At 41.4% G+C, this 20,449-nt stretch overlaps 1 protein-coding gene across 4 annotated transcripts in view; it reads right to left on the minus strand.

The window, feature by feature from the left end:
* DDC (dopa decarboxylase) overlaps nt 1-16,367 on the minus strand; it is a 64,799-nt gene extending 48,432 nt beyond the window's left edge. For 2 of the 4 annotated variants that reach the window (XM_032442456.2, XM_015854339.3), the window contains exons 1-2: nt 15,847-16,367; nt 3,711-3,776 (exon numbers count right to left, since the gene is read on the minus strand). The gene's annotated coding sequence lies outside the window, so the exon portion shown is untranslated. The remainder of the gene's footprint in view (nt 1-3,710; nt 3,777-15,846) is intronic. The other 2 variants (XM_015854341.3, XM_015854338.3) reach the window with 1 other exon arrangement.
* Between the last annotated feature and the right edge of the window lie 4,082 nt (nt 16,368-20,449).

A 20,449-nucleotide genomic window follows, 5' to 3' on the forward strand; every position in this document is an offset into this window, starting at 1 on the left:
CCACTTAGGAAAATGGGGATCTGCACCGCAGGGATTTGCAGTCTGCTAGAGTGTAGCCCTTTTCGATACTATTGTATCAGCATTACATTATTCTCTTTAACCATCGTGTAAGTGTCTGTGTGTCCAATGAACTCTCAGTGCAAGGTCAAATAAGATACAAGCATCCCTATCCTTTCATTAGTTCTCTAGCTGTACTTGGTATCACTCAAAGATAGATCATTTAAGACAGAACTGTCTGTGCACCACTTTGTCTTTTCCTGAAATACAAATCTAATGGCATAAACTAAATAGCATTATGCATAAGCTCAGAACAGCTCACAAACAGATAAAAATAAATGTACTTTTTCACATTACTACACCGTGGACGCTACATTACGCAGCTCGCCACTGTTTTTCTACTGCCTAGATTTTTTTTTTTTACCTGAGATCTCTTTCTATTATAAGTACTATTTGCATTATCTTATTTCTATATAGTTCACAGATATAATTTATTGCCATTTTTTACTAATAGCAGATTGGACAAAGTTCTTTCTTGGTTACAGCTTAAGGAAATAAAGTTTGGATCATGTACGTATTTTGTGACTTCATTCTATCAGCACTGGAATCAAATCTGTCAGGTGCTTGCACCAAATACAAGCTTTAGACAATCACTGAGCTTTTATTTGTTCTTTGCTAACTATGGTTCTTCCTGAGAATGGGAGGTCCAGTGGCTCATCCTAACACTCTTTTGGCTGCACTGCTTCTCTTATAACACTACTGCAAACACATTCTCAAATTTCTGGAAAAAGAATTAAATTAGAAGGGAAACCCACTGTTTTGCATGGGATTGGTAATTGGTCTCAGAAGATTAGGCACACACAAAAAAAGGGGAAATGAAGTCCCCATCCCAAATCAGCTATGAGTTAATTGAAGAGTTATAAGCTGTTATATACTTGTACATACTAGTATCTATTTATCTTATAATCAACTTCCAATTCAGTTCTACCCGTTGAAATATATCAATCTGTTGAACTTTAAGCAAACTATTAACTCTTCTTCCCTCAGTACTGAGAAATTAAAATGAACATCTACCTACACTTACATATCCTTCTTTGCTTTTTCCCCTCCCTGAAAGACCTAGTCTGAAAATTCCTTACCCACTGCAACACATCTATTATCTATCTCACAAGGAACTGTGAATGCACAGTACTTGCAGGGACACAGAAGTTATCTAAAATTTTCCTTTTCACTCCCTATTTCACATCTGCCTTTCTGGGAGTAAGAAGACCACTTACACTCTCATCCCTATTTTTTACCCTCCTCGAATAGATCTCGCTCCATCTGCCTAATGGCACTACTTGCCACAATGGCCACATCCAGTAGACTGAATATCTGGCAACTGTAATGCTAACTGGTTAGCACTATAAAGAAAGAAATTACTTCACCTACCAGTACAGAGTATTTCACCCTTCTACCTCTCACACACACGTGCAACATGTATAATGCAACAACACAATGTCCAGAGAACCTCCCTGCATGCAGGATGTTCTAGAAATATAGAATGTGATCTTTTAAGAAACAAAATACTTCAGACAACTCAGGCCTTAGGGTATGAACCATCTGAGAACACCCATATTTTCCAAAGGGCTGAGCATTAAAATCTGTGTGTGCTTGGAAAGATTTACCTGAGTTGAAGGGGCTTAAACTGCAAAATAATGCAGTGAGTTTCCAAAATGAAACAGAAGCTTCACAGAAACTGATCCTCTCACTAAAGTGTTTGATAGGGTCTGTTTTTCCCAAGGACATATAGACCAATAAAATCTCCATCCTACACCTCCCATGATTGATTTCAGCACATTCAACATTGTCCAGATGAACTCCAAGTGCAGTGAGCACAGCTTTCCAGGAGGCAGCTAGCCTAACCATCAACCCTCAGTAGTTTGGAAGGGCATTGTGCTCAAATGCATTAAAAGCCTCACTCTGGCTGATAAAATACCATTTTATCAAACGCATTTTATGTCTGAGTACTCTTCTAACCAGCAAGAGTCCATGGATGTTGTCACCACTGTACCTCTTCAGATCAAGTCCTACCACACTGCAAAAGATAGACTGAGTTTTCCTATTACTACGTCAGGTAAAAGCAAGAATAACCACATTAACCTTACATTATACATATTGATCTTTATTTTTATTCATACATAAGCTCTTTATTCTTTCGTTTTCCTGGGATACATCACAGAACAAGTATACTGCATGATCTTAAGTTGACATAACCTTTGCTGCTTTAAACTTTAAACTACTCCTACCTCAGTTCTCTGAAATTAGATATGGTAATATTTTATGTCACTGAAGTTACCACAAACTGGTTTTCACCTTTAGATATATTTAATATGACGTTCATTCACAGAACATTTTCTACTTTATCTGAAACTGAATCATGCAAATGAACACTATACACACATGAGCACTACATACACTTGTAGATATAACGTAGATTATTTTGATTATTGACTACTATTAACACAGCATTCGCTGTAATTTCAGAAGTTGCTTTTTGTATTAACTAAATGGAAATGATCTCTAAGTACTCCTAAAAAATTATTAAATGGGATACAAATGGAAGAAAACAAATGGGAGAAAAGAAAGAAAAGGGAAAAGAGAAAAAAAGGGGAAAAAAGAAAGGAAAAAGGAAAAGAGTAAATGCAGGTGGATGTACATCCAATGTAATTTTTTGGGTGCCTGTTTATAGTTGATCAAAGCAAATTAAGAAAGTATCAATAAAATGTTTTAGCAGATCCTAATGTTAAATAGAGAAAGGAAGAATGCACAGACACCAACAGTGCCTTAAGCTGATGGCTGCATTAGCTCAAAAGAGCAATAACTATATATCTTTCCAATAAAATAGCCATGCCCATTCTATTCTGCCAACTGATGGAGAATGCAGTGTAACTGAAAGGCTTGGGATGCTACACTGACAATGCTGAAGCCTTGAGGACTTTGTGCTATTGAACCCAACAAGTGGAAAGTTTTTCTGGCTGTTTCTGTTAAGCTAAATTTCTACTACTGGCAGTAAGAATATTGCTTGAATAAGGACTTTAGGATGATTTTAAACTCAGAGTAGAAAGGAACTGAGTCTGCTCTGTACTCCTACCTTTGCATAAGGCTAGAATTAGGTAAATATGTTACAGGCCCTACATTTCACTTAGCAATTTCATTTTCCAATTAGAAGTTGCTGTTTCTACTCAGCGCACCACACTGGCACCGTCTGTCACTTGTTAGTTTTCCCTTTTGAGTTTTTATTGCTGGGAAGGGTTACCTCTGAGTAAAACCTCACCCTAACAAGTCATGTGTTGGACATGATCTTGAAAATGTTACCATGCAAACTATTTGGCAGAGAATTTCTCATGGTCCGCATGGTTATTCAGAACTGGTGCGCTTGGAAAACAAAGCTATAAACTTTTGGTTGTACAGGATCCTGCAGAAATACACACAAAATTTTGTAGATGACATAAATCATGTAAAGACATAAATAGAGATGTGAAAAGTACATTCTGCAAACTTAGATTAAAAGGGAGTGCTTTTCTGGGCATTCCAGCTTATCCCTAACATAACATAGTCTGTCTTTTTATTAGCTGAGCTTCAGCTCCAAGTAACCAATTCTCACACTAACCCAAACATACTTACTTGAGCTGAATAACCATAAAGCTTGAAGGACAAAGAATAATACTTACAGGGAGCTGGTGAGGTCTTTCCTTCCCCTCTGTCTCTCACTGCCTCTCTTTGCTCCTCTGTGACAGCTGTAGAACACAGAGGATGCAGCTGCCAGTATATATAGACAGAGTATCCCTCATCCCTCCAGCCTATCACAGACAAGTGCTTTGCATTCAACATTCATGCAGCACCCACCCCCCACCCTCTTCTCACACCTCCTCCAAAATATAGAGAAAAAAGCTGCCCAAAGGGCAAAGGGATCTCAGGGAGAAGCAGCCATTACCCATGTTAACTGCTGAGTGAATTCATCCGTGTTTCCCTCTGCAAGTGTCTGACCACACACGCTCCCTGACTGCTTCATGCACTGCGTGGTACCTCTACTGTGGCTGCTGCCATAGGAGCAGTGCACCAAGACCCCTATGAAATGTTCTTTTAGAGAGAAAAGCACAGGTGGGCTTGAAATGCCACTCAACTCTCTGCAGCACTGAACTGGCAAACACATCCGATTAACAGTGTCACAATAATCCTCTGATACGTCCCATCTAACTTCTTTCAGTTTCTCTCTTCTGTCTACTTAAAAGCAATAGGAATTTTTCAAGTTTTTCCTCTGTTCTCAGAGGAAAGTTTTCTGAGGAGCTGTCTTTTTGAGATGAATCCAGATAGCTGCCTGTTGCTTTTTATTGTTTGTTTTAAAAAGGCATTACCAGCAACTCACAGTCTTAAACAGCTTATAGCCAGGTAGCGGCTGCAGGAGCTCCAGGACTGTCACTGCTTCCACACCAGCACTACAGCCGGGCTTTTTGCAAAGGAGGAAAATGTACTCTTCTGACTGCCTAGTGTTTCAAAACAGTCATGGCTGTGTTTGCTTCTATAGTGATACAAGCCCAATTATAACCACTGACCATTCTGAAAGAGCCTGATAAAAAACATAACCTAAAATCTGCAGATGGGCTCGAAGGATTCACTGTGCTTGTGCCTGACATTCTCTGTGACCAGTCCTGCGTTTTCAGTTCCCGGGCTGTGCCTGCAGTAGGATCAGCACATCACTTTGCAAGCATCAAGAAATCCTATCGCCACTTGCAGCTGACTCTGATGCGTTTTTATCTTTCTGATGTAACTGTTATTTGCCTTAAAAGTTCCTGTGACCACAGAATACTTACACTTTCTATGAAAAATATTTAATTCCTCAGGAAATAGGAAATAAAACAAGAGAGGTACAGCAGAGGAGGTGAAAAAAGGGGAATAAATGAACTTCTAAAAGGTATCTCCCAAGTCTCTCTCTCTGTAAGTCTAATAATTCTTCTGGTTAATAACACTTTTCCTAATTTTCCTTATCAACTGACAGTAATACACAGATACAGAATTTGTCTTTGATGGGCAAAACCAAGACCAATTCATACTGATAGCAGAGCCCCACCACGCTGCTCTCTCACTTCCCTTCCTCAAGAGAAGAGGGAGCAAACACAATGGTTGGAGATAAGGACAGGGAGACCACTCATTATTCTCTGTCACGGGCGAAGCAGACTGTGTAAGGAGATTAATGTAATTTACTGCCTATTGCTAACAGACTGGAGCAGTGAGAACTAAAAGCAAACTAAGAACTCCTTCCTCCCCACCCACCTTCATGTGCTTTCTCTCCCTGAACAGTGCAGTGGAACAGGGGCTCCAGGCTGCAATCAATCCATTACGTTCAGCCTCTGCCGCTCCTCCCCCGTCACTCTCTGCCCCAGCTTCACTGGCTCCTTCCCACAGTGCTTCCCCCGGGCTGCAGCTCGGGCCCGGTCTGTTCTTGGGGCTGCGCCTCGTTCAGGCCGCATCCACTGCGTTTCCCTTCCTTATCTCTGCTCCCCCTGAGTACACCCACCCTCACGGCACAGCTGTGGCAGTGAGCTGTGCTGGTCTGACAAGAGGCAGCGCTGGGCTCTGCGAGCAGAGGCAGCCCCTACAGCTGTCATACCCTGCAGTTATCATACCCTCACTATGCAGACTCTGTTCAGCAGGTGTACACTATGGCCCTGATTTGCTCCAGACCTTTGTGTGGTCTGGCTTGTTCAAAGAGAACTCCTCTTACTTCTGAAACATGGAGAAAAGAGAACTTCCCTGTGCTTCAAAACTGCTTAAAAATTCAAGATACCCATATGTGAGATGATCCTGAAAGGTGTAAAGGCCAAGATTTGTTGGTGAGCAACCAACAGAACATATCACTCACAAGAGCTAACAGACTATGGGCTCCGATATGTTTTTTTCACATCAAAATTTGCCACCCCAATGACATATTCTGACGCTTGCCCATGTAATGACAGTACCAACTCAACACCATTTTAACATCTTTGCTGAACTCTTTGGTTTGCAAATGACGGGGAAAGAAAACATGTTTGAACAGGAGGCTCGAGCTCGGTACTGAAGAGGGTACAGACAATGTGCTATCAGTCACTTTGCAGTCCCATGTGCCAGTCTGTGAGAACCAGGCATGGATCAAAGCTGTAGCAGCTAAACAGCTTGTACCCACTTCCTGATATTTGTCATCTATTCCATTGCTGCATGACATAGCTTAGAAATTGAAAGGCAGTTTTTCTAACCCTTCAGTCCAGCTATAATTAGGTAACTCACAGCTTTGTTTTGCCCTCGATTGTGATGAATAGCACCACACATTTCATTCTGTCCCCCTGGTGTGACTACATTTGGGCACAGTGCTTTTAGTGCTGTTGATCACTCAGTCTAATATTATTTAAACAAACCTGTTCTGAGCTATAATGTGAATGACTTCAAATCAACACAGGTATCACCAGTATCTCAGATACAAAGCAAATAACTTGAAGGAATCGTATTACCATAAAGCTTTTTCTTGTTTTCTCCATTTGGTGTCAGATGGAGTGCTTGATTTACAGCAGATCTGTATTTTGAAGATGATGTCTAGAGGCTGCAGGCCTTTTTTCCTGCTTCCCTATTGCTCCTTCAGAAGGAAGCAGTAGCAGAACCCTGTCATTATCTGGCTCTTTTTTGCTAGATAGTGGCCCCTCTTCCATTATAATGGTAATAGAAAATTATCTACATCAAGAAAAAGGAAAGAAAGTTAAGAATCACTCAGATCTACCATATGTCCTTACATATTCCATAAACAAGGTCCAAACTTGCATGTTATAAGGATGAAACAAGTGAATATTTTAGCTGAAACAACTATATTTTCTGGAAAACAAACAAACAAACAAACAATCAAAACAGTGGATCGACTTTCTTTGGAAGAGAGTAAATTAAATAAAGCGTTCAGACACAAATAGATGGATTATTTGCATTGTACAAGGATAAAAACTAAATCTCCTGCAGAACATAAGTAGACTTTGCAGCAGATTAGCCAGGAGATGAATCTCAGACAGAACTGACAAACTGGGAAAGTATCTTTCATGAATATTTTATGCAACTTGTTTTCCCTTTTCAGTTCTGTATTACTGTGTGAACGTGTGAAGGTAAACCAAAGATGGATAAAAAGGAACTGCTAATGAAGTGAACACTAAATGTGGACACAAATGCATAGCATCAGAGGATTTAATATACACCTTCTGGCTCAAGGCATCCTAAGCATTTTAGTCTTATGGAAGTAAGCCTAAAGAAAAGAGAGAGGATGTCACAAACTGAAGAAGTGTCAATAGGAAAGCTGACAGGCTGTGAAGAGTCACAGGCTGCAATCACAGCGTACATGTTCTTCCAGTACAAAGATAGGAATAGCTCGTGCCATAAGCTGGGATGTGTTTAACCTAGGGATGCAGGCACTGCTGGGGCACTTATCCAGCTATACCGTGATAACAGAAAGAACTTCCTAAAGCACTGTGAGAGCCTAGTAAGACCTCAGGTCAGAAAAGCATGTTATAGCAACAAGGTCATGAACTAAATAGTCCACTGAAGATGGAACTAGATGAGGCATGAGGATCAAAATGGCCTGAGACACAAAAGGAATATAATGCATTGCTTGCTCTTATTAAGTCAGTTTGTTCTGATCATATAAAGATATCAAAGATCACAGTGAAACACAGAACAGCTTGGGTTGTAAGGAACCTTAAAGACCAAAGTTCCAACTCCCTCACATGGGCAGGGTTTCCAGGCTGCTCAAGGCCCCTTCCAACCTGGCTCTGAATTATGCTTGGTCCAAAAGGCATTTTGTCACTGCCTGTAATTAATGCATTGTCATAAGAACTATACAGCACCATGCGCTGCTTTCAATAATACTTGAAGAGCATTTGTCATAAGTATAAGCCTCCATAATGACTATTCCTTATGGGACAAGAACAACATCAGAGTCTCAGCTGCCTGGAATTACAGCAAGTATCATGGCAAGGGACCATACTGGTGTTCCTTGCCCTTCTTCCCTGACAGCTTTGCTGCACCTCAACCCTGTGCCAACAAGAACATAGGTCTTCTAGAGAAGACTAATGCCAACTTGCTGAAGGATTTATGCTTAATGCACACACAATATTAAAAGTTACCAAGTGCCTGAACTTTCCCCAAGAAATACAAGTTACTGCACGTGTAACAGACTCATGTCTCTGGACAACTGTGTTGGAACTGAATCTTTCAGGTTAAAGTGGCAGCACCTGCCCACTCACACTCTGGTAAAGTCTTTCTCTGGTCAGAGGTACACGTTAGGATCCTTTGTGTGCTGCCATCAGATGCCACTAATTGAGAAACAACCTGCATTTACACCAGTCTGACTAACATAATGTTTAAGAAATGAGATTTCTTACTCTTCTTCTGTGCTCTACCCCGTCCAGTCACTCACATTAATTGCATTCAGCTGAGCTCCTTTGTGTTAGCCCTTCCCACCAGGTGCTCAATCACCGGTTCAGGCTGTGACTTAATGTTTCTGCTACAATCCATTGCTCATCAGAAGTTTCTGTAGTTAAAGTAACTACTAGTAGTCTGTAGAAATTGTTGTTTTTTTCAAAAGACTAATCCAATTGTAAAAATAAGAATTAGTCTTACTTCTGACACATAGTAGTGCTGAGCAATGGAGACTGCAAAAAAGGTGAGAAAAGAGTAATTGGTGGCAATCTCAGCTACGTAAGACATGATATTCTTAATGATGCTCAACACCTCAGAATACTGACTCACATCTTTTTAGCATTTTATGCACCAAATACGTGCACTAAAAATAAATATGTTAGAACAATCTGTAGCAAATAGCCTCCATCATATATATATATATACATGTATATATATATTCAATGAGGATGTGGAGGATAAACTTTGTGCCAAGAACAAGAAAGATGGAAGTGTGTGAATCCATTTTTCCCAGTAATACAGTACGAACAAGCCAATAGGCCCAGCACAATATAATATAATATAATATAATATAATATAATATAATATAATATAATATAATATAATATAATATAATATAATATAAGTTTAATAAAACTGGCTTCCCTTAATACCCAACTCCTACTACTGGCTGTGATATTTCTCCCAGATTTATGAGTCCTTAAAATAACTACTCATAAGGAACTGTTGTTCCAGCATGGTACAATGCATTTAAAATATATATATATATATTTATGAAAATCAGTGAGAGAGCTGCTCTTGAAAAAATAAAAAAATGTTATCCAAAGGAAACTCTGCAATAAGGAAAAAATGCAGCAAAAAGAATGAGGTTTTTTTCATCTACTGTTACTTATGATTATGGTTATCAGTGGGCTGAAGCTCCTCTCTTATGAAGAAAGGCTGAAGGAGCTGAGCTTTGGGCTTATTCAGCAATGGAGAAGGTTCAGGGGAGACCTCATTGCAGCCTTTCAGTACTTAAAGGGAGTTTATAAACAGGAGGGATAATGAGTTTTTACATAGGCAGACAGTGACAGGACTAGGAGGAAGAGTTTTAAAGAAAAAGAGAGGAGACTGATGTTAGATGTTTAGAGGCAGTTCTTCACTCAGAGGGTGGCAAGGTGCTGCCCATAGAAGCTGTGGTGCCCCATTGCTGGAGGTGCTCATGGCCAGGTTGGATGGGGCCCTGGGCATTTGAGCTGGTGGTCCCTTCCAAACCAAGCCAGTCTATGGTTATATGTTTCTAATGTTTACCTTGAGGAAAATGTAAGGAAGCCACAATAATAGCAGATGAGTGTTTCACTACTCAATCTTCAAGTCTCTTCAGGACTAATGTATTATTATATAGGACTAATTAAGTAATTAGTGGGCAGCGAAGACCAGCTTTTAATGCAGTGTATTATTGTAATGTAAAAAACAAACAAACAAACAAATGAAAAACACCTTTTTTCTTAAAAAAGGATGATTAAATGGTTTTTTTCTGATCATCATGTCCTTGGAAAAAAAAAAAATCAATTACAAAAAAATGGACAATTATTAACCCGTACAATCATATACTCAGACTTTATGTTTATTAGTTAAACTCCATTTGTACAGCTGCATAGAGAAGAAGTATGTTATCCTTCCTCACCTGAACTGATTCTCTCAGATAAATAACGAAATGGGCAAGGTGTAGTTGGGCAACATTGCCCAAAAACAAAGTCCTGAAGTCCAGACTTTGGTTTTGTTTTCTGCTCCAGACAGATATTGTGAAGTTTGCTTACCTTCAGAAAGTGTAAATGTAATGTTCTTTGTAACTCTCAAAGTCACAGCGAGCTGGCTGGACAGCGCTAGAAAAGAACTCAACCAAAGCCAGGAGCATATTAATTGGGATGAAAAATAGAAAGACTCATCAGTAAGCTCTAAAAGAAGTTTGTGGAAGCAGATGTAAGAGCAAACCAGAGCACGGATTCGCACATGAGTCTTGTAACTAGTTCAGCTGCTCCTGCAGCTACAGAGTGCATATTCTTGCATACCATCATAATAATGTATGTTATTTTGTACCTGAAATGCCATTAACTCAAATCACTTTTGTAAGATTTTGGGTTTTCTTTTCTTTATTTACTCATTATGCTCAGTAACCTCGCACAGTAAGGCACCTACCCAGCAGGTGGTCCCAAAGCTGTGGACATCAGTAATTGACACATATGTACCACTTTGCCAGGTACCTAAAGATAATGCTTGAATATGGGCCAATTTAAAACCTGGCAAGGCAGGCATGCAAGGAGAAGATAAGCCTTCCTAGCCAGAAAATACTTTTGGCATATGCAAGGCAACAGAAAACAGGAGACGGGCATCAGGCACCTGCCGTGTGAGCAAATAGCACATAAAGGACATCTGAGAGACTGGAAAGATTTTGTAAAAGGAACTTAACATCTATAAACATCTGTTGACGTTCCCACCCAAGTAAAGATTGTACAGTTGCATGTCATTATCCTCAGCAAACATGACAAGGAAGGTGTTACTAAATAATTAAATAAATTCTAGTATGTTGTGATAAAAAGAAAGATTCTGGGAACAGATGCCAGCATTAAATATAAATTTCCTTGGAGGAAAAAGAATACTGAAGGAATAGAAGATTATGCAAGAAGAAAAATGATTAAAACACTAAAAAACTGAAAGAAAGAAAAACCACAGGAGGATGTATACAGTGTTCATCCACTTAGAGCTGGCTGCATTCCTGCTGGCTCAGGCCAAAGAGGAGCAGTGAAACTCAGGATCATTGCAGGGCCTTTCTGCTGGCTCATGGATGTTCAACCTTTTGGCTTGCCTGGGCCACACTGAGCGAAGATCAATTGTCTGTGGCCACATCTATGACTGTTGCTTTGAAAGTAATGCTTCCTAAATATTTCCATGGAAACTACAGCTAATACAAAGAGTATAATAATAATATTTAATAGAGCAAATTCTCAGCTATGGGATATTTTTTCTTAACACAGTCACAACCATTAGCTATGCATTTTTGTCAGTAATGAACAAGAGCCTGCATTCCACACTTGTAACAATCTGCACCAGTAGAGGTGACCCACTGTTGCTGTTTACCCTGATGAAATGCACCACCCATGGCCTTACTGTTCTCACATCTGCTGTTACATCTCCAGAGTTGTTTAGCAAATATTGGTGAATGTCAGCGGGTGCAAATTTTTTTTCACATGGAGGAATTCAGTGGCATGGCTTTGCTTCATTTGCACTTTCATGTCAAGCATCATTCTGTCAGACTGACCCTCTGCTCTCATCTGTCACACAGCAAAAACATGTAATAGAATCCCAGTGGTAAGGTTCAGCCTCTACTGCCATACTACCACTGGGCCTTGTGTCTGTGTTTCAGCCCAGAGAGGGTTAACAACACACTGATGTCTGGTTGGTGCTGATGTGAAATGCCTTCTGTTTGCGCATACAATTTTCATAAAGCTACGCTTCTGTTTTTGGTGTTTACTAAGCTTTCCAAATGCTATCATGACTTAATTGGTTAGTCTGAATCAATTGGTTGAATAGATTTATTAAGAGGAATGAATGAAAATTTAAAAATTACTTGATTTGAGGATTTACATTTTGGGGGATGATAATTCTATATCTACACGTATAATCAGGTTTGACTCATACCCTAACTTACATTTGGTTCTTAATACTGAACATCATCTGTAAAACCAGCTGGTCCTTAATGTTTGGGCAGAAAATATTACCATTTTATGGAACACCTTAAGTAGGTGTCAGTAACCATGGGGAAAAATACCTACAAGTTCTCTCTTCAGTGCAGGCTTACTCCTCACCTGCTGTCTCTGATCTGTCACTACAATGCAAGGTTGTATTTCTCCTAGCCCACTCCTTGCATTTTCCATCTCAATCACTGTCCTTGCCAAGGAGTTCAGGCACTTCTGCTCCCCAAAATACATGAAAGACACATTACTTTTGTACTTCTTAGTAAATATCTTTTACTAAACATAGAAAAGCTTGTAGTGAAAGGACATCATGTCCAGCTCTTTCTGTTTTTTCCTATTAAAGATGCAGCACAGGAAGGAGGACAGCTAGGAATGTCACAAGGAGAACAGCTAGGAATGTCACGCATTGAATGACCAGTACAGAGTCTCAGGAAGCTCAGTAAAATTAACTCTGAAGTAATAAAGCATATGTAAGAAGCACAGAAGACAAATCTTAAGGATCAAAATTATGGACTCAGCCTAAGCAACCTTAGTGGATTGACAGAATGATCAAGAACAGTAAGAGCTTAGGATGCAATAAGAACAAGTTGGTGAATTATACAGAAAACATTCTAGTGACTTTTGATCTATTGCTGAAATGATTCTAGAATATTCAATATGCTCTCAGATTGGAGGTATTAATTGACAGCCAGCTGAATATGAGCCAGCAGCATGCCCAGGTGGCCAAGAAAGCCAATGGCATCTTGGTTAGCATCAGAGATAGTGTATTCAACATGGCCAGGGAAGTGATCATCCGTCTGTACTCAGCACTGATGTGGCTGCACCTCAAGTATCACATGCAGTTTTGGGCCCTTCACCACATGAAAGTTATTGAGGCTCTGGATTGTGTCCAGAGAAGGGCAACGAAGCTGATGAGGGGTCTGGAGCACAAGTCTTACAAAGAGTGGCTGAAGGAACTGGGATTGTTTAGTTTGAAGAAAAGGAGGCTCAGAGGAGACCCTAATTGCTCTCTACAGTTACCTGAAAGGAGGTTATTGTGAGGTAGGGGTCAGCCTCTTATCCCAGGTTACCAGTGAGAGGTTATAGCCTTAAGTTGTGTCAGGGAGGTTCAATTGGAAATTAAGAAAAATTAATTCTCAGAAAGAGAGGCTAGGCATTGGAACAGACTGCTTGGGGAGGTGGTGGAGTCACTGTCCCCAGACACACTCAGTAGAAAGGTAGATGTGACCCTGAAGGACATGGTTAGTGGGCATGGTGGAGATAGATAGGTTGATGATTGGACTAGGTGATCTTAGAGGTCTTTTCCAACCTTTATGATTCTATGATTTGCACTTTCATTGTGGCCCTCCTGAAATTTAAGGAAGGATTTCTCCTCAAAGGTGCTATCCCCTGCTCGGGGGAAAACTTGTATGAGCGGGCCTGGAACAACAGGAGAAAGACAAGGAAAGTAGAAGGAAGGAAAGACTAAAGGGAAAAGATAAAGAAATTGTGTTTTTCAAATTTCAAAGCCCAAGAGGGACTACTCAGTGCAATTAAAAGATAGCAGATTAAAATAAGACAGGAGGAAACATTTTTTCCCATGATGTGCGGTTAAAGCTGCAGGGAAAAAAAAAAAAAAAAAAAAATTATTACCACAGGAGGCACAGCAGTCAAAAACACAGCAAGATTCTGATGGGGTTGCAGATATATAAGGATATCAAACATAGCATGAGCAGTTTGAAACTGCTGGAAGGCACATGTACTTCTTCGGGGAAAACTGTCCAACTTTTTACAATTGCACAAAGAAATGCACAAATCAGAGTGAGATACAAAGAAAAAAGCCTCTGAATGTGTAAGATAATGCACCCACAGGACGCCATTATAGAAATGCCTCCTAAATCCTTTGCATTTATTCTCTCTCCCTTTAAAGGAGCAGTACAGAAAAGGTTGGTATATGAGACATAATGCAAAGACCACATGATAAGGTTGACTTGAAACCCTGACAGACTAACAATTGCCCCCTCCTCAGGTCATAAGCATTCCAGCTTCTTGCTACCACTGTGCCTTCATTTCTCTCCTAAGATCAAGCTAGCCCTGTGTCCTCCACTCTTACACTCTTCTCAAAGACAGAAGCCAGCTGACTGGTAAAGATGGAAACTGACTATCACAGTTCACCACCCTGGACTCAGTAAACCTGTTTTCACCACAGATAGTCCAGTTTCCTTGCTTTGCTTTTAATTCACATTAGTGATGGGAAATGCGTACTTTGTATGGCACACACTCAGCATGCTCTTCTGAAAAATCCCTTTAATCACATATCACAGTTTTCTTTTTGAAAACTTTTAATAAAGTTTTCATTGTAGTACCTGTTGGTTCTTTTTTTTTTGACATTTAAAGAAATATTTTATTCCCTTTTTCCAACTATGTCGCCGAACTGTAGTTCTTATTTCATCATCTTCTTCCTCTCCAAAACCCACCAGTGTTGAAGTAACTTTTTTATTGAAGCTATTCTACATTTTACCACAAACAGCGTGTAATGTCAGTTCATGAGACCAATGGCATCCTGGCTTGTACCAGGAATGGTGTGGTGAGCAGGACTAGAGAAGTCATCCTGCCCCTGTACTCAGCATTGGTGAGGTCTCACCTCGAGTACTGTGTTCAGTTTTGGGCACCTCAGAACAGAAAGGACACTGCGGTGCTGGAGCAGGTCCAAAGAAGGGCAACAAGGCTTGTGAAGGGCTTAGAGGATATGCCCTATGAGGAGACTGAAGGAACTGGGGCTGATTAGTCTGGGAAAGAGGATGCTGAGGGGAGACCTTATTGCTCTCCTCCAATTTCTGAAAGGTGACTGCAGTAAGAGTAGGGCTGGTCTCTTCTCACTGGTGACAGAACAAGGGGAAATGGACTCACCTGGTTTTGCCAGGGGAAGTTTAGGTTGGATATCAGGAAAAACTTCTTTACAGAAAGGGTTGTTAAGCACTGGAATAGGCTCCCCAGGAAGCTGGTTGAGTCACCATCCTTGGATGTGATGCTCAGGGATATGATTTAGCGGATGATTGTTAGAGTTAGGGTACTATGGTTAGGTTGGGGTTCAGCTTTCTAATCTTTAAGGTCTTTTCCAACCTCAGCAATTCTATGAGCATAACTCCATTCCTTGTGCCATAAAAGGACCCCAATGGGAAGAGAAGCCCAACCTCACACATTCACAATGAAACCAAGCTATAGGAAATGAAGAACTGAATTTTCCAGCAAATTAGATCTTTCCCAACCTAATTTAAACAGTTTAATAGAATTCTCTTATCAGCTGAGATTGTCCTTTTTTATTTTTCTCCAGTATGCCAGCATGCAAAGGTATTGCTGTCCCACTAGAATGCTTCACCTCAAAGCAGTGCCTTCAAGTCCATGTTTAGAAGCAGGTAAAAATAATTCTCTTAAAATTTTTAAACTCAGAACTTTTGTTCTAACATACTTTATAAGCTCTCAACCATTTCAACAAGACTGTCTTAATAAATGTCTGAATAAAACAGAAATAACTTTAGTATAATATGTTGCGTTTGTAAATATTCACAAGCATAATACTTAACAGATTATGCAGGTTTATCAGATTGGACTATTTGGTGAAAGTACAGAGGTATCTTCCCTTTCAAACATTAGTTAAGTTTATACTTACCTGTTCAAAGACTTTGCACCTTTTCCAGATGCTTTGGAAATGGATATTTTTCTGTAGTTTCCTTATACTCTCATCCTTTTAAGAACACCTCACAATATGCGGCTAAAGAATTTAATCTCAAGAAATTGCTTTCCAGTAAGTACCCGGTCTTCACTGTTACTGAGCTTATCCTGAACTTTTTAGTTAATAATTAAACATATGTAGCACAGTGTTCATTAACTTTATCAATCATTCTTTCTCAGTAAGGAGGAAAAAGAAAGCTGAACACATTCTGTGGCCCTTCACAGGCATTTAGTTAGAGTGAGGGGGATAAGTGACTTCCCAACTGCTCGCTGAGCATCAAGTAAAAACAAACTAGAGACCAATACAACATAGAATAAGAAGAGCCAACAGCCAAGCAGACCATGCCTCCACCAACTCTGCCAAAGTTCAGCAATTATGTTTACAAAGGTATCCACACTCCTGTGTCCAGAGGTTCACGCTGTGAGGCAGGTGGGCCAACTTGGGGCAACTCCCTCCAGTCCCAGGATGAAGCCAGACCCCACGTCATCCCATCATAGGATGGCTTGGGTTGGAACGGACCTCAAGGATTATGAAGTTCCAATCTTGCCACAGGCAGGTTTGCCAGCTGCTAGATCAGGTAATAGATCAGGTTGCCCAGGGCTGCATCCAACCTGGCTTAGAACACCTCCAGGGATGGGGTATCCACAACCCCTCTGGGCAGCTTGTTCCAGCACCTCACCACTCTCTCAGTAACTTACCCCTGACACCTATTCTAAATATCTTCTCCATTACTTTAACACCCCCCACCCTCCTTGTCCTATCACTAGCTATCTGAATTAAAAGTTGATTCCCTTCATGTTCACAAACTGCCTTTAAATATTGAAAGGCTGCAATGAGATCTCTTCACATCCTTTTCTTTTCCAGGCTGAACAAGGCCAGTTCCTTCAGCCTGTCTTCATAGAAAAGGTGCTCCAGCCCTTAGATCAGCCTCATGGCCCTCCTCTGGACCCACCCCAAAACCTCCGCATCCTCACAACCTCCTTGTGTTGGGGGCCCCAGACTTGAATGCAGTACTCCAAATGGGTCCTCACGAGGGAAAAGAAGAGAGAGACAGTCATCTCCCAGTCCCTGCTGGCCATCCTTCTTCTAATGGCAGCCAGGATACCATTGACATTCCAGACTGCAAACATGCACTGCTGGCTCATACTAAGTTTTTTATCCACCAGTCCTTCTCAGCATGGTTACTCTAAAGGAGTACCTAGCATAATCTACTGAACCATCTTAGTGTGTGATTGTTCCTGTGACCATCCATCCTGTTTTCTCATTGAGCATCTCCTCCATTTCTACCATACCCTAACATTCCATTTTCATCACTGCTTCAGTTCCTGCTCCCTTATCCCATCAAGGACTGCAGTTCTAGGATTTTGTTTGTGAGGGTGTGCATACAAGAATACAGTGCCTTCTCAGGCACACTTAACTTCTCTGCAGTGTGGTTTTCTAAGACAGGTCAAGGGCACATCCAGGCAGTTCATTTTAAGTATTTTGAGGCAAACTTTTTAAGCCTCGAGTGATTTTCTGCCTTGTTTAGCCAGCTGTTTTCACAAACCTTCTTCTACTTACCCATTCTGTCATTATTAACTCATTTCATTCCATGACTAATTGTGTATTCAGGTACTTTTTCAAGAAACTCTAATCCTCACTGCTTGCCTCATTTCTGTTTTGGTTTTTGGACATGATTCTGAGAGTACTCCACCAACACAAAAGCTGGGCATGTAAAAGTCACACAGAACACATCAATATACTGCAGAAATTCAAAGGAAAAGAGAATTGTAACAGAAGAAATTAAACGCTGAAAAGGTCTAACTAAATTTAGAGCACTTCATAATAGGATATATCTAGCATTCACTATAAGGCACTGAAGCTGTACATTTTCACAATATAATTGGCCATTGGTTTTAACCATTCACAGCATAAAATTATTGTTGATACAACCTTACATTTACCTTCCTTTAGTCTTGATGGCACTTGGATGGGCTATGTGAAAAATGAGCAAGTGGGAGAGAACAACAATTCCACTGCTATTTCTCAGTTTGATTACTAAAAATGGTGATTCTTCCACCTCTGTGGAAGATGTATCAAATGGAAGGTGAAATGGAGGTCTTTAGTAAGATGCATCTTCACCAGCTTGAGAGGGGGGGAAGTAAATTTTGTAAAGGCTAGTGATGAGTACTCAAGTATTGCAACAGCTGTGTTCAAGTAACACCTAAAACAGAACCAAGACCAGAATAACCAAGAGTAATTTTTGTTCCAACTCATTTCACAAAAAAAACAGAATGGCTTGGGCTGGAAGGGACTCTTGAAAGTCTGCAGCCCTGCTAAAGCAGGCTCCCTGGAGCATGCTGCCCAGGAAAGTGTCAAGGCATACTTCGGTATTCCCACAAAAGGAGACTTGCACACATACAGAGCAGCCTGGTCCACTGCTCTGACACCCTCGCAGTCAAGAAATATTTCTGCATGTTTCCATGGAATTTCATGAGTTCTTGTGCATGCCCATTGCCCCTGAATTCTGTTACTGGGCACCAGCGAAAAGAGCCTGGCCCCAACCACTTGACTACTGCCTGTTAGATATTCATAAGCATAAGACCCCTTCTCAGCCTTCTTCAGGCTGAGCAGACTCAGCTCTCCCAGCCTTTCACAGTAAGGGAGATACTCCACAGACCTCATCATCCTTGTGGCCCTCTGCTGCACTCTCTCTAGAAGTTCCCTGTCTTTCTTGAGCTGAGGAATCCAAAATGGGATACAGTACTCGAGCTGCAACCTCACCATAAAGGACACTGTGTCCAGGTGTGGAGCCCTCAGTACAAGAAAGACATAGAGATTTTGGAAAAGGTCCAGAGGAGGGCCACGAAGATGATCAGGGGGCTGGAGCACCTCCCCTATGAGGACAGGCTGAGGGAGTTGGGCTTGTTCAGCCTGGAGAATAGAAGGCTGCGGGGTCACCTCATTGCAGCCTTTCAATACCTGAAGGGAATCTACACCCATGAGGGGAGTAAACTCTTCAAAAGGGCTGACAATAGCAGGATTAGGGGAAATGGTTTTAAGTTGAAAGAGGGAAGATTTAGGTTAGATGTTAGGGGGAAGTTCTTCACTTAGGAGAGTGGTTCAGCCCTGGAACAGGCTGCCCAGGGAGGTTGTGGATGCTCTGTCCTTGGAGGTGTTCAAGACCAGGTTGGACGAGGCCCTGGGCAACCTGATCTAGTAAATGTGTATGTTTGGTGGCCCTGCTACGTAGGGGGGTTGGAACTACATGATCCTTGAGGTCCCTTCCAACCCGGGTCATTCTGTGATTCTGTGATGTTGCGCAAAAATGGACCCAGTACCAATCCCTGGGGAGCACTGCTAGCTACAGGCTTTCAACCAGACCCTGCACAGTGGATCACAGCCCCCTGAGCTCTGCCAGTCAGATATCTGGTTCAACTTTGCCAGCAGACCAGCTAGCCAGTATAAGAGGGGCAGGATTCAGTATACTGGGATTGAGCCAGGAGTACTGAATGGCTTCATGTAAATTGTGGCACACACTGGGGCATTAATCTTGTGTGCCAAAGGACAGGGCTGGCCTCTTTGTAAGAAAAAAAAATAATCATATGGTTGGGGTGGGTGATATTGAAACTCATTTACAAACTAAATGATTCTATGGTTCTCCTGAAGCATAGAGATTGCAAGGACAAACACAAATGCTTGGTATTCCCAGCCTAAGCACTTCTCCACAACACCGTAAGAAAACACTTTCTTTATTCATCTCCTACACAAATTTTGACCTAATATACTGGCGCATGTTCAGTTTCTACCAGGATCCCCAGGTCCTTCTCTGCACGGCTACTCTTCTCAAGGGTTGCTCCTTCCAGTCTGCATATATCCCTAGGATTCCACCGGCCCAAGTGCAAAACCTTGCACACGACTGTGCTGAACCTCATTAGATTCACCCGGGCCACCTTTCAAGTCAGTTGAGGTCCCTCTGAATGGCACCCCTTCCTTCCATTGTTTCAACCACACTGCTCAGCTTAGTGTCCTCAGCAAACTTGCTGAGGATGCACTCAGTTCCATCATAGATGTCATTGATAATGATATTAAAGAGCACCGGCCCCAGGACAGACCACTGGGGGATGCACCTTCTCATAGAATGAAATCAGGTTTGTCAGACAGGATCTACCATTCGTAATCCCATGCTGACTGGGCCTCGTCCCCCAGCTTACAGTTAACTGATCTGCGACACCTCCCGAGATCGTCCATTCCATGACCTTCCTTGGTACCAAGGTGAGACCATAGGTCTTGTAGCTACCGGGATCATCTTTTCAGCTGTTTTTAGAGACGGGTGTCACGCTTGCCAGTCTCCACTCCACTGGGACATCCCCATTTAGCCCAGACTGCTGAAGGATGATGGAGAGCAGCTTGGCATCCACATCCGCCAACTCACTCCCCACTGTAGGGTGCAGTCCATCTGGGCCCATGGACTTCTGAACATCCAGCTTTCAGAACAGGCCCAAAACCATCTCACTGTGGATTATGCAAGGCCTGTTCTGTCCCCCCTCCCTGTCTACCA

The sequence above is a fragment of the Coturnix japonica genome, chromosome 2, assembly GCF_054131305.1.
Source record: "Coturnix japonica strain WE chromosome 2, WE-NBRP24, whole genome shotgun sequence".
Lineage (NCBI taxonomy): Eukaryota > Metazoa > Chordata > Aves > Galliformes > Phasianidae > Coturnix > Coturnix japonica.